Genomic DNA, 14,255 nt, shown 5'->3' with positions numbered 1-14,255 from the left:
TCCCATCACTTCGTGGCAAATAGATGGGGAAACAGTGGAAACAGCGTCAGGCTTTATTTTTGGGGGGCTCCCATATCACTGCAGATGGTGGCTGCAGCCATGAAATTAAAAGACGCTTACTCCTTGGAAGGAAAGTTATGACCGACCTAGATAGTATATTCAAAATCAGAGATGTTACTTTGCCAACAAAGGTCCATCTAGTCAAGGCTATGGTTTTTCCAGTGGTCATGTATGGATGTGAGAGTTGGACTGTGAAGAAGGCTGAGCACCAAAGAATTGATGCTTTTGAACTGTGGTGTTGGAGAAGACTCTTGAGAGTCCTTTGGACGGCAAGGAGATCCAACCAGTCGATTCTAAAGGAGATCAGTCCTGGGTGTTCTTTGGAAGGACTGATGCTAAAGCTGAAACTCCAATACTTTGGCCACCTGATGTGAAGCATTGACTCATTGGAAAAGACTCTGATGCTGGGAGGGATTGGGGGCAGGAGGAGAAGGGGACGACAGTGGATGAGATGGCTGGATGGCATCACCGACTCGATGGACATGCGTTTGAGTGAACTCTGGGAGTTGGTGATGGACAGGGAGGCCTGGCATGCTGAGATTCATGGGGTCGCAAAGAGTCAGACACGACTGAACGACTGAACTGAACTGAACTGAACACCTAAAACTTTAAGCCTTGTATTATGAATATTTGTGTCTGTGATTTTTCTGGCACCAACTGGATGAAAATACCCAGATGTATTTATTAATTCCTTCGTTCATGAGTCTAGCATTTATTGAGGACCTATCACGCTGCAGTTCTGGGGGAATAAAGTGTGACCAAAAGAGACAGTGTATCAATCCTTGTAAAAATTGGAGTCTAGCAGGGAAGACAGGCAGTAATTCAAAGCTTATTGAGTGTTACAAACGCCAAGTCTCATTAAATAATAATTAATATAAATACAAAATGAATAAATGAGTAGTTGAATAAATATGTTAGTAATAATTCCTTTCCACAATTTTTTCCTCTCATCTTTTTTTTATTACATTTAGCAAAAAATATAATGTTTCTTATGGTCCCTATCACATTATTTGAGAATTTCACTGTATATAGCCCCAGGAAATATTTTTCACAAAACCTTTTCTTTGCTAAATGGTCAAAGGTAGCTCCTTCTAAGTGTTGGGTTTTCATCACAGGACCACAATTTTCAGTGCTTTACACTCTCTGACGGAGAAGGCAATGGCACCCCACTCCAGTACTCTTGCCTGGGAAATCCCATGGACAGAGGAGCCTCGTAGGCTACAGTCCATGGGGTCGCGAAGAGTCAGACAGACACGACTGAGCGACTTCACTTTCACTTTTCACTTTCATGCATTGAAGAAGGAAATGGCAACCCACTCCAGTGTTCTTGCCTGGAGAATCCCAGGGACGGGGGAGCCTGGTGGGCTGCCGTCTATGAGGTCGCACAGAGTCGGACACGGCTGATGCGACTTAGCAGCAGCAGCAACACTATCTGAGAGCTAAGAATATGTCTTAGAAGTCTTTTTAAATGTTCCATTGAATAGGGAAAATATTTTGAAATTTACTTCTACTCAAATTCATTTCAATGACATAATTTTAAAAATTATATCACAAAAGAAAAAGGAAAGTAATAGTTATGTAATGAAAATATATTAAAAAGTAATTTATGTGATAAAATATAAGAAAATCCAATATCAGAGTGAAATTAAATCAATATTAAGTTGAAAAAGCAGTTAACTTTTCCACTCTAACAGCCAGATCCATTATTTTGACCTTATTTTTTTTCAACTTTCAGTATTGCATTTTTGAATAAAATTTATTGCACAGGCTAATTTAACACTTCTTAAAAGAAGTTCATTATATTCACTTTTACTAGTGAATATTCATAAGGCATTCTTATTCAAAAGGCAAATAATGAAACATGAATTAGCATCTTGGCTCCAACACCTGTTAGCTGTGACCTTAGTCATATTACTTTTCTAAGGCTTTTTTCCCTCTCATCTGCAAAGCAGGGGAAAATAAAAGTAAAACCTACCTTTCAAGGTTGACATCTCAGGAAAAGATAATCCCCACTCATAGTGAACTTTTTCAGCTGCCTGACTGTCCTTCATTACAATGCAAGCACCACAATGGAAAGCAGTGATATTGCTGGCTTTGTTCAATACAATATCTCCAGCTCCTAGGCTAATGACTAACATGTACGTGAAAAGGAGTATTTCCTGCCATATCAATAAGCAAGGATGTCACAATCATCAGTGCCTGCATCTCTCTGGTGTGAGCCGATGAGCCCTAAAGGTAATTCAGAAAGGAGAATATCTGCAGCCATTCCCTATAGGCTGCGGATGTGAAAACACAGGATGCTGGCCCCAGAAAGTTGAGATGTGAAAGGAATCATTTCAGTGAGCCTAGATGCCTCCATCTTTCCCAGCTAGAATAACGCTAGATTCCTTAAGATATCTGGTTTTCCTTAATTAACAATAATTGACTATCAGACTGATGTCCTGCTTTGTAGCAAACTTCTATATAACCTGACTCCTTCCCTGGCCTCCTCCGAGCAGTTTCTCAGGGTTGCTTGAGGTGCTGTCTCCAAGGCCTGAAGTCCTAAGAATTCCCACTAAATAAAACAATTCAACCTTCAGGCTGTGACTATATTTTTAAGTTGGCATGTATAAGGTGCTTATCCAATATTTATCAATTAAATGTATGTGATATGTTTAACACAGGGCCTAGCACATGGCAGATACTCAATAAATATCATTATGATTGTAATTATTTTATTGATTAATTAGCCTGACCAAAACCACACTTATCTTCTTGCCCTGCTACTCATACAGTGATTCCATCTCAATAAATCACCATTACATTTTTTCTAGCTGTTTAGGTCAACGATTTTGAAGTCATATTTATTTGCCCTTTTAAAAAATTACCTTACAAATCCACCATAAATCCTGGCTCTAGCTTCAAAATATTGTTGTGAATCACTCCTCCATGGGTCTCTCAAATTTTCACTTGTGAGCAAGACATTGGCTGTCCTTTTTTTCAGGACTATCTCTTCTAGGATGTTTGGCTAGCAAACAGCTTTAAAAGATAGAGATAATGTCTCTCACTGGAGCAAAGGGGCAGCCAAGCTTTCTATCCAGCATAATTAAGGATAATACATATTTCAAGAGTAAAATGCAGGAATATTTATAAAAGATCCAGGTTCCCAAGCTCAGAGTTCCCTTTAATGTAACAAAAACCACCGAATGTGCAGGTACTAACTGGTCTGTGGGAATTGGGGTGTGGGCAATTCACACAAAAATGATGGGAGTAGGACATAAAAAGTGCGCATCATAGAAGACTTCCTAGAGAAAAATGACATGATATAAATACTGAAATATAAGTAGGAGTTAGCCAGATGGATAAGAAGAACTTGTAAAGGCCCAGCACTAGAAACAGCATTAAAACATTCCAAAACCTGCAGATGTTTCAGCAGAGCCAGCTGGTTGGATAGAAGGAAGGAAATGGAGTAATAAGTCTGGGGGAGAATACAAAAAAAAGAAAAAAAAAAACTAAAGCTTGAAGAGGTAAGAGTGTCCTGGGTATAAAAAGTTGTATATGCCATAACATGAAGTTTAGACATAATCTTGAAGATTATAGGGAATTGTAGGATTTTTAACATGGATCTTTGCATCCTGGAAAGATCACAGTGGCAGCAGTATTGATTATATTAAACAGGCAAGACTGGAAAACCAGAGACCGTCTAAATCTCTGATTTTGTAAACTGTTTTAGAGTTTTTAAGAAATTCAAATAGGGAATGGCAAAAGCAGGGTCTGATAGACTCAAATCTTGCAAAGATTGTGGTGTTTTCAAGTTCCCCCTGTGTATTTCAAATAAAAGTTACATTAAACTGTAAAAATATTTGCAAGGAAATTCATTTATGTTCTGATATTGTCTTATGTTGAGTATAATCTTTTTTTGATAGATCAAATATTCTTTTTCCAATTTTTTCCATTAAAAATAATTCCAGCTGTTTTAGAGAAATTGGTCAAATATCAAGGGAGACTTCCTCCTACTTGTCAGGATGTAAATTAATTACCTGGTTTGAAAGACGCAGGACATTAAGTGAGAGAAATCAAAGAGTTCTTTGAAAAAGGTTTTTTTCATTTCTCTTTGACAATTTTGTTAAATATTAATCATATATTATCTATACATTGGTTTCTCAGTTGTCTACTGGTCATTTCTTTCTTGGCTCTCTATCATAGTTCTGTTAGTGAATGCCTCTCCTGTCACAGGATTAGCTGATAAAATGATGTCCATTTACAATTAAACTGTGGACCTGATCTGGTCACTGCTTTACTGGTTTCGGGTTCAGTTCAGTTCAGTCACTCAGTCGTGTCTGACTCTTTGCAACCCCATGAATTGCAGCACGCCAGGCCTCCCTGTCCATCACCACGTGTATGCAAATTAAGTGCCTCTCTTTTTTATATATGAGATGATTGACAGTGAGAATGGTCTTCCTCTACTGCTTATTAAAAATATTGCAAAGTAACTAGTATGTAAAAAGTCCCATGGCTGAGAAGGGTGAGAAGATTTTGAAGAGCATCTAATATTTTAATATCCTTCCCTTGCAGTATCATATCAATTGTTTCTTGGGAACAGAACAGGGGAGATCTTTGTCTTCTGCCCTCCATTCATCAAGTTCATCTTTTTCTCAGGTGAGAGTAGAATTCTTAAATAACAAATAGCCAAGAGTCTTGGCTGGCAGTGTGGGTGGCTCTGAGAGCTCCCATACTCTGCCCGTACTCTGCCAGTGCCTTGATCATGTGATGAAGCTATTAAATAATCCAACATTAGGAAGAGGATATGAAGAGAAATACAGATTAGAGAGCTATTCAGATGGTAGGAATGACAGATTTGTTTGGTTAAAGAGAGGGAAAAGACAAGAATGACTGTTAGGATACTGAGTGGAGATAGCGGCCGTCACTGGGAGAAGTGGTTTGGGAAGGATGGAGGAGATGAATTCTGTTTGGGGCAGGCAGTTTGAGGAGACTGAAAGACGTCCAAATGGTCATGCCCAGTTGGCTAAATGGTTCTGGAGTTTAGAAAACCACTTAAGCTAAACACTCAGATTTGAGAGTCATTAACGTTTAAATGGCTATTAAATTTGTGAACTAAGTGAAGTCATTCAAAGAGCATGGATAGAAGGAAAAGATAAAAGAAGGGGAACATGGAAATCTGAAAAACATCTACATTCAGAAGTGGACAAAATGAATAGATTAATAAGTTGAGAAGGCAGCCAGAGAAAGCACAGGAAAATTAGGAGTGAACAAAAAGGTATCATGAAACTAAGAAAGGTTCATGAAAGAGGGAACAATCCTCAGTACCCAATGCTTCAGGGGTCAAATGAAATATACATTGGGTTCGTATCACGTATGCTGTTCTGTACACTGCTTTTTCCTTACAGGATCTTGCAAAGATTTTTTTTTTTCATTTCAATAACTGTAGATCTGCCTTGTAAATTTAAATAACTACAATGTAGAAGGCAATGGCAACCCACTCCAGTACTCTTGCCTGGAAAATCTCATGGACAGAGGAGCCTGGTGGGCCGTAGTCCATGCGATCACTACAAGTTGGACACGACTGAGTGACTTCACATTCACTTTTCACTTTCATGCATTGAAGAAGGAAATGGCAACCCACTCCAGTGTTCTTGCCTGGAGAATCCCAGGGACGGGGGAGGCTGGTAGGCTGCCCATCTATGGGGTTGCATAGAGTCAGACACGACTGAAGCGACTTAGCAGCAGCAGCAGCAGCTGCTACATAGAATTCAGTTGTATGGGTGCATCATAATTTATTCAGCCAATCACCAACTGAGCCTTAAAATTATTCCCAATTTTTGCTTTTATAAAAATGTTTATGAATAACCTTGTCATGTGTTCCAGTATTTCCCTAAGTTAAAGTCCTAGAACTGGAATGATCAGGTTGTCACCAATACCAACCTCTGCAAGCTGATCCTTTCCTTGATTTATCTGTGTTTGTTGCAAAAGCATCTGGTATTTGACAGAGATGTTTTTAAGCTGTGCTTTAAACAGTGGTCAATCAATGGCCCTGAATCGGGTCTGACTTGACCACAGTAAAGTGCTTGAACAAAGGAGATGGAGACTAAATATGTCTGCTGCTGCGACGGCAGCCCACCAGGCTCCGCTGTCCCTGGGATTCTCCAGGCAAGAACACTGGAGTGGGTTGGCATTTCCTTCTCCAATGCATGAAAGTGAAAAGTGACGTGAAGTCACTGAGTCGTGTCCAACCCTCAGCGACCCCATAGACTGCAGCCTACCAGGCTCCTCCGTCCATGGGAGTTTTCAGGCAAGAGTACTGGAGTGGCTAAAAGTTACCTTTCCTTCATTATTATGCTAAGATCCCTGCCCAGGGAGGGGATTTGTACTCTTCTAGGCCTTAGGGCTTCCCCTGTGGCTCAGCTGGTAAAGAATCATCCACCTGCAATGTGGGTTCAATCCCTGGGTTGGAGAGATCTCCTGGAGAAGGGTAAGGCTACCCACTCCAGTATTCTGGCCTGGAGAATTCCATGGACTGTATAGTTCATGGGGTCACAAAGACTCAGACAGGACTGAGCGACTTTCACTTTCACTTTCAGGCCTTAGGAGGGCTTCCCACGTGGCGCCTGTGTAAAGAACCTCCCTGACAAAGCAGGAGACATAAGAGGTACAGGTTCAATCCCTGGATTGGGAAGATCCCCTGGAGGAGGGCATGGCCACCCACTCCAGTATCCTTTCCTGGAGAATCTTGTGGACAGAGGAGCCTGGGGGGCTATAGTCCATAGGGTTGCAAAGAGTTAGACATGACTGAAGCATCTTAGCAGCAGCAGCAGCTGGCCTTAGCAAGTTTGTGCAAAGAAGCATGTAGGACTGAATGACCCAGCTGCCTCTGGAAATGTCCGCCCCTTCCTAGAGCTCTTATGAAATCTGCCTCAGTTAAAATTCCCTTACTATCCTCCCTTCGAGGAGAAAGTGTTTTTAGAGCACATCTCTCCCTTCTTCATTCCTAAATTACTGTGCTATCCTGAACCTGGTTTCATTTGATTAACGTTTGTGACTCCAGGCAAAGGATCCATCGAAGGGTCAGTGACCCCTTGGGAATCAGTAACAAGGTCAAAATGTCTATAGATTCTGAAGACTATAGATATATTTACCAAATTGCTTTTCAGTAATTTGCTCCAATTAGCTACACTTAGAGTTTCTGAATTAAACCAGGGAGACTAGAAGGGGTGGGTGGTCCGCAGAAGGAGATAGACATGCTTCCAGGATCTACCAATCCTTGGGGCTGCTATTGCAGGATAAATTGCTGGACTTACCAAAGAGAGGACCAGCATCCTCTCCTCATTCTTGAGCAGTATGGGGAAAGCAGAGGCTCATTCTCTGAGCCTGAGACTGCACCATCTTGAGAAAGCATGCCAAGTTAGGAAAATCCCTTATTTGAGTGGCAGGGTTGTCAACAAGTGATGTGTTTCTGGCTCTGGGCCCAATTCTTGGGTGTTTGCAGGCAGCTGCAGCTATAGGGTACAAAAGAAAGCCAGAAGACTGATAGACAAACACGTTTTCCTGGGGCTTCGTAAATGGAAGAGAGAAAAGATGGAACAGTGTTTAGGGAAAGAGACCTCCTAGAAAATCAGCAAAGGGAAAAAAGCCTTGAAGCGCTCCACTGTAAAAGCCGTCATAGGGAAACGTCATTCTTCATTCTAATCAGAATGAAGTCCAAAATGGGTGAGTGTGAGTTGGGCATCAAGGAAGCAGTCTCTGCCCTGGCAGGAACCCTGGTCACCAGGTAAAGAGGGCCACCGGGATGGCTGGAAGTACAATTCACCTACCAATGCCTTCAGCTAGCTCTGCAGCTACTCTCCTCTGCCTCTAGATGTCGCCCTTGGAGTCAGAATAACAACTGGATTCCTTGATAATGTAGGACTTTTAAGAGAAATCTATTAATACTTCACTCCTCAGTGAAGATATGAATGTGCTCAGTTGTGTCCGACTCTGCAGCCCCATGGACTGAAGCCTGTCAGGCTCTTCTGCCCATGGAATTTTCCAGGAAAGAGTACTGGAATGGGGTGCCATTTCCTACTCCAAGGGATCTTCCCAACCCAGGGATGGAACCCACATTTCTTGCCTTCTTGCATTGTCAGGCAGGTTCCTTAACTGCTCAGGGGAAATGATAAACCCTGACTGGCTGAACTTAGAGAGACATATCCCATCCTGAAACTGAAGGGCTGCAGAGTGGAAATGAGGGGCAAATAACTGCTCTCTCTTCCTGTGTCAGATATATCGGAGACCAGAGGTTAGTGGCTGGAAGTTTGCTACAGCAAATGAATCAGCAGAGACTGAAACTACTGAGGCTCCAGAAGCCTGTTGCCTGGACAATGAACTAGTTAGGGCCAGGAGCTGCCTCCAGTCCCCAAAGGATGCTCTACAACTTCTTATTGGCCTGAAGACCTCCAAGGTTTTGGGCAGCACAGTTTCTCAGAAAACTCTCTGTAAGTAGTTGATACCTGACTCATCATTTCCTGGAAACTAAGTACTCTGTGATTGCCCCACTGAGATTATTCTCATGCTTGCCCAATAAAAAAGGAGAGAGGATGAAGGGGGTGTCTCTTCACTGCAGCTTGGTTGTATGGCCCACAGTGACTTAGATTTCTATGGGATGGAGGAAGAATTGAGATATTTGGGTCCTTGCTTACTATCCTTGGCATGTTAGCATTCCCCCAGTAAAGCCTGTTCCTTACTATGTGATACCACAGAATTTACCATTAGCCACTTTACCACACTGCAGAAAAGCAAACACAAGCAAAAGATCGTAAAAACAGCCCCAGAGAAAAGTCTAATAAGAAACCACAAATAGGCTGATAGTAGACTTCTGAGTCAACAATGAATATCAGGAAAGGAAGACTATTTCCAAGAGCTGAGATAAAATATCTGTCTCAAATTTATGTCAAGACCTTCTTTTTCAGAATGAGAGAAAAATAAGTTTCTTTTGATAAATAGACACTTAGAGAGTTTGTCACCAATGGATCTATACTTAAATTAGATGTAAAAGTTATACTTCAAAAGAGGGAGAATTCCACTGGAAGGAAGGAATGAAAATACAAGGAATAATGGCGAGGAAAGAAAATGGTAAACATAGCTGAATCTAAAACATTGCCTGCAAAAAAATAATGATAATATTAGTAATAGTAATAATGTCTAATTTTATGGTGTTGGAAGAAGAACTAAAACATGAGGCAAGAGTGTCATGCAAACTCATTTTAGCCTGGCTTCTGCCCTCACCACTTTGCTGATCTAAGGCCATGTATTAACCAAGTTTTCCAGGGCAACAAAATCAATAGGCTAGAGATAGAAAGAAGTCTGTTATAAGAAACTGACTCATGTGATTATGGAGGCTGAGTTCCCACGATCTGCCACCTGCAAAAGGAAGAAAGAATGGCATGCAAGGTGGCAGGGAGTTGGTAGGAGTCTCAAGTGTTCTAAAGATCTTTCTCAAAGGACAGTAAAGTTAACATATTAACTTTAGACTTCAACATACATTGTTCATTACATATATTGCTTTGTATATGTCTTAACTTATTTTAAAAGGGAAAAGTAAAATGTACATATGAAAACTTCAGAAGTGTATAATGTTGAAATCTCTCTTTATTCTGTTACTTATTCTTCACATGTGAAACTTTTTGTTCCCATGTGCACGCACACACTTGCACATAAGCATGATCATATTTTAATTTAGTTTTTATTGGGGTTTAGGTAATTTATAATATTAGTTTCATATGTACAACATAGTGATTCAAAATTTTATAGGTTATACTCTATTCATACAAAATGTTGGCTATATACTCTCTGCTTTACAATGTATTTGTAGCTTATGTATTGTATACATAGTGGTTTATACCTCTTAGTCCCCTACCCCTATCTTGCCCTTCCCTCCTTCTCCACTGGTTTGTTCTCTATATCTGTGAGTCTGTTTTTCTTGTTATATTCATGAGTTTGTTTCATTTTTTATATTTCATGTATAAGTGATAACATACAATATTTGTCTTTATCTGACTTATTTTTCATAGCATAATTTCCTTCAGGTTCCCTGGTGGCTCAGTTGATAAAGAATTTGCCTGGAGTGTGGGAGACCTCGGTTTGATTCCTGGCTTGGGAAGATTCCCTGTACCCACTCCAGTATTCTGGCTTGAAGAACCCTATGGACAGATGAGCCTGGCAGGCTACACAGTTCATGGGGTCGCAATGAGTGGGACATGACTGAGTTACTTTCACTTTCTACCCATGTTGTTGCAAATGGCAAAATTTCATTCATTTTATGGTGGAATAATGCTCCATTGTATGTGAATACCACATCTTCTTAATCTGTGCATCTGTTGATGGACTTTTGTATTGCTTCCATATCTTGGCTATTGTAAATAGTGCTGCTAAGAACATTGGGGTGTAGGTAACTTTTTCAGTTAGTGTTTTCATTTTTCAGGATTGAATATATATCTGAAGAATATATACCCACTCCTGTAGTGGATAAAGATGTATCAAGTCAGTGCATCAAGGACAGATGGGCATGTGGTCAGTGACCAATCACATCACTACTTTTAAAGTCTGAGATCTGTCACTGTGCCTTTGTTATGAAGTTCAAACACAGCAAAGCATGCAGTTGTGCTGCCTTCTTGTCTCTCAGTGATAACCCAACCCACATGAAATTTTACAAGAATGAATACTCAAAAAAAGGAATTGGTCACAAAAGATAAAAGTGCAGCAAAGCAATAAAAAATGATAGCATTGGAAGATAAAACTGAATCTCTTATGGATGGAGTTATAGAATAAATTCCTGACTAGGAGTATGTTGACAGTGCCATCATTTGAAAAACTCTAGGCGAACGCCATTTGAAAAATTCTAGAGGAATTTTGTGAAGGTGAACATATCAATGTAAATTAGGATAGTGGTTATAATGAAAAAAATTAAGATGTCTCTGAGAAAGTGATACTGACAAAAATCTTCATATTAAAGGAATGCTTGGGGATATTTTATAACATTGAAAGCACAAGAATGAAAGTTGTTAACATTTTTTACACACTAGTAATAAACAGCATAAAATGTAATTTAAAATTTACTTGCTAAAGTAGCAATAAGTTCCTAGCAATAAATAACCAAGACTTTTAAGGAACTGTGAATTTGTCACTCTTTTTACATGTATGAAAACTTTAAACTATTTGGTCCCACATGCAGTCGCTTGAGAGCAACATCGAGATACTCCTCAGGGCCACTCGCAGGAAGACCTTAGGTGCTAGGGAGCAGGATGCTGAAAAGGCCTGATGGGAAGATAGATACTCATCCAATAAGGGAAGCCCTCAACCAAGTGTTGCTCCTCTTTCACAACACTTTCCAGTCAGACAACAATGGAATCATATCTGAAGAGTCTACTGGTGGCCTCTTCATATGGGACACACTATGACATCCTTGAAGCATTTCCTGAACCTTAAACACTCTTGATATACAGTTACTGAAGTTCATCCTTCACCTATTTTTTCCTCGAAGACAACACTACTGACTGGTGCCAGCCATGCAGTATCATTGCAGTTACGGAGGACTTTGTTCAGGGCACTTTGTACATATTTGTACTGCCATTTGCAGTCAGCCCAGCAGCAAAGAACACAGATCTACTAAGTGTTCAAAGCCTTCCCACCCCTACACCTAGTCCCTGCTCCAATATCCCATCACAAGCCACAGCCTTACCTGCAAGAGGACACCAATGGGTCAAGATCCTCAGATAGAAACAAATGTAATTGAATGGTTTGTTTTGAGCTAAATGGGGTCACACTTAGGCTCTCACTTCTATCCCATGTTCTACCTCTATTTTTGTCCTACGGGGTCATCCCCCAATTTTCTGAAATGAAAATTTTTCCTCATCAAAAAAAGAGAATAAAATGGATAGATAAGGAAGAAATATGGAGAAGTGAAAAATGTAAACAATAAAGCATAAAAAAATATAAATCAAACCATAGGTATCAGGAGTAAGATGGCAGTATATATAAAATAGCAAGAAATAAGAAAGAGATAGAAAGATGTTAGCAAATTAATGATGGCAAATATGAATCTACACCCTCAGGTGTACAACATAATTATTTTATTTTTTTTAATATAATTAGTATGACTTTGGTATCAAGTACTTTGACAAGGTTGACAGAAAGTTAAAATTCAATCATATTGGAACTTAGTCTTATGAGGTACTCCAGGGAACTTACAAAATATTATGAGTGTCTCTTCCCATCTTCAATCCATCCTGGTTGCCACTAATAACCCTATTATCTTTCCTAGACCTTTGAACGGAGAAGGCAATGGCAACCTTCTCCAGTACTCTCGCCTAGAAAATCCCATGGACGGAGGAGCCTGGTGGGCCGCAGTCCATGGGATCGTGAAGAGTTGGGCACGACTGAGTGACTTCACTTTCACTTTTCACTTTCATGCATTGGAGAAGGAAATGGCAACCCACTCCAGTGTTCTTACCTGGAGAATCCCAGGGATGGGGGAGCCTGGTGGGCTGCCATCTGTGGGGTCGCACAGAGTCGGACATGACTGAAGCGACTTAACAGCAGCAGCAGCAGCAGGCCTTTGAAAAGCTCTTTTACTTTGGGCATGTGAATTTTTGTCAGTGTTCTGTGGTGACTGTGTCTTCACTTGGGCTGCTGTAATAAAATACCATAGGCCATGTGGGTTAAAGAACAAAAATTTATTCTTTAGAGTTCTGGAAGCTGAAAAATTCAAGATCAAGCTTGGAAGATATGGTTGCTGGTGAGGATCCTCCTCTTGGCTTACAGATGGCTACCTTCTTGCCGTATCCTTACTTGAAAGAGAAAGGACTCTGGTCTGTCTCCTTCTAAGGACATCAATCTCATCATGAGGCCTCACCCTCATGACCCCATCTAATTACCTTGTGAAGGCCATATACCATCACACTAGGGGTTAGAGTTTCAGCAGATGGGCTTGGGAGGGGGTCACAAAGGTTCTGTCCATAACAGTGACCATGCAGTCAGCCTCCCACCCAAGTTCTGCCACCTTTCCCATCCAGCCTGATGTCCCTACTCCCTGTGGAGTCTACTGATCTCCAAATCCTTCTAAGTCTTTCGAAAAATCCCCCTTCTCTCCTTCTGTTTCTCACTCCTCAAAATCATTCACTTCTCTCTATTTCTTTCTAATGTCATCTCCTCAAGGTTTTCAGCCTTTTGGGAAACAAATATCAGAAAAAGAGGTTGCCTACCCAGAGGCAAAGGAACGTAGAGGACATGGGGGGTTTGGGAAAATGCTGGGGGAAAAACACAAAATAATATCTCAACAGACTGTCCTTTCACATTAAAGTTGATGAAATTTATAATCTCAGTCAGGCTCAGCATGTTGATTGGCAACAAAAAATTCGCATAGGAATGGGTGCCTGCACTTCCCAGACGTAAGAACAGAGCAGTAATGAGTGGAGATCTTCTGATCAAAACCTCCGATTCTCGGTATTCATAATGCAACAACCTTAGCAGGTGACTGGCCAATCTCAGATAACCAGATACTGCAGTTGGTACCCAATGCATTATATATTAGCTTTTGTCTATAATAGATGCCTAAAATCTAGAAAGATCAGAAAACAAATTTTTTTTTGGTTATCATTTGGAAACAATATCTGGCTAAATCTGACCTAAAACTGTACAGAGTCATTTGCCTGGTTTTGTGTTAACAGTCACATGTTTTGCTTTTGAGATATTCATATGCTGGATTACATGATGTTATCTCAGACTTGTAAGGCATATTAAGTAGTATGTGGACCACACACCATATTTTCTTTATAAAATCAGAAAAAATCTGAATTCCAAAAGATTAAGCCAGAATGGTTTTTTAAAAATGATTGCAGAACTTGTATACTGGCTCATGCACAAAACTGTTCCACAACTGACTCCTAAAGTTACTCCTTTCCAACCACAGGGACATATAACATTGAGCAGATGTGCAGGGTAGTCACACTCAAGGTTGATTAACCTGAAAGCCTGGTCTCTCATGAGAGCAGACAGGGAGCAATGAATCGTGAGGAGAGGTAACATGTGGCCAGGGCTCCCTGGCTCTCTGTGTGGTGTGCTTGCCGTGGAAGCAATAAATCCAGGATAGCAATAGCTCCCTCTCTGTGGCTGGGCTTTATTTGCACATTGGGAGCTAAATTGGAAGCTGAGGCTGTGTTCTTCGT

This window comes from Capra hircus, chromosome 4, assembly GCF_001704415.2.
Source record: "Capra hircus breed San Clemente chromosome 4, ASM170441v1, whole genome shotgun sequence".
Taxonomy (NCBI): Eukaryota; Metazoa; Chordata; class Mammalia; order Artiodactyla; family Bovidae; genus Capra; species Capra hircus.
This window is presented reverse-complemented; position numbering follows the sequence as displayed.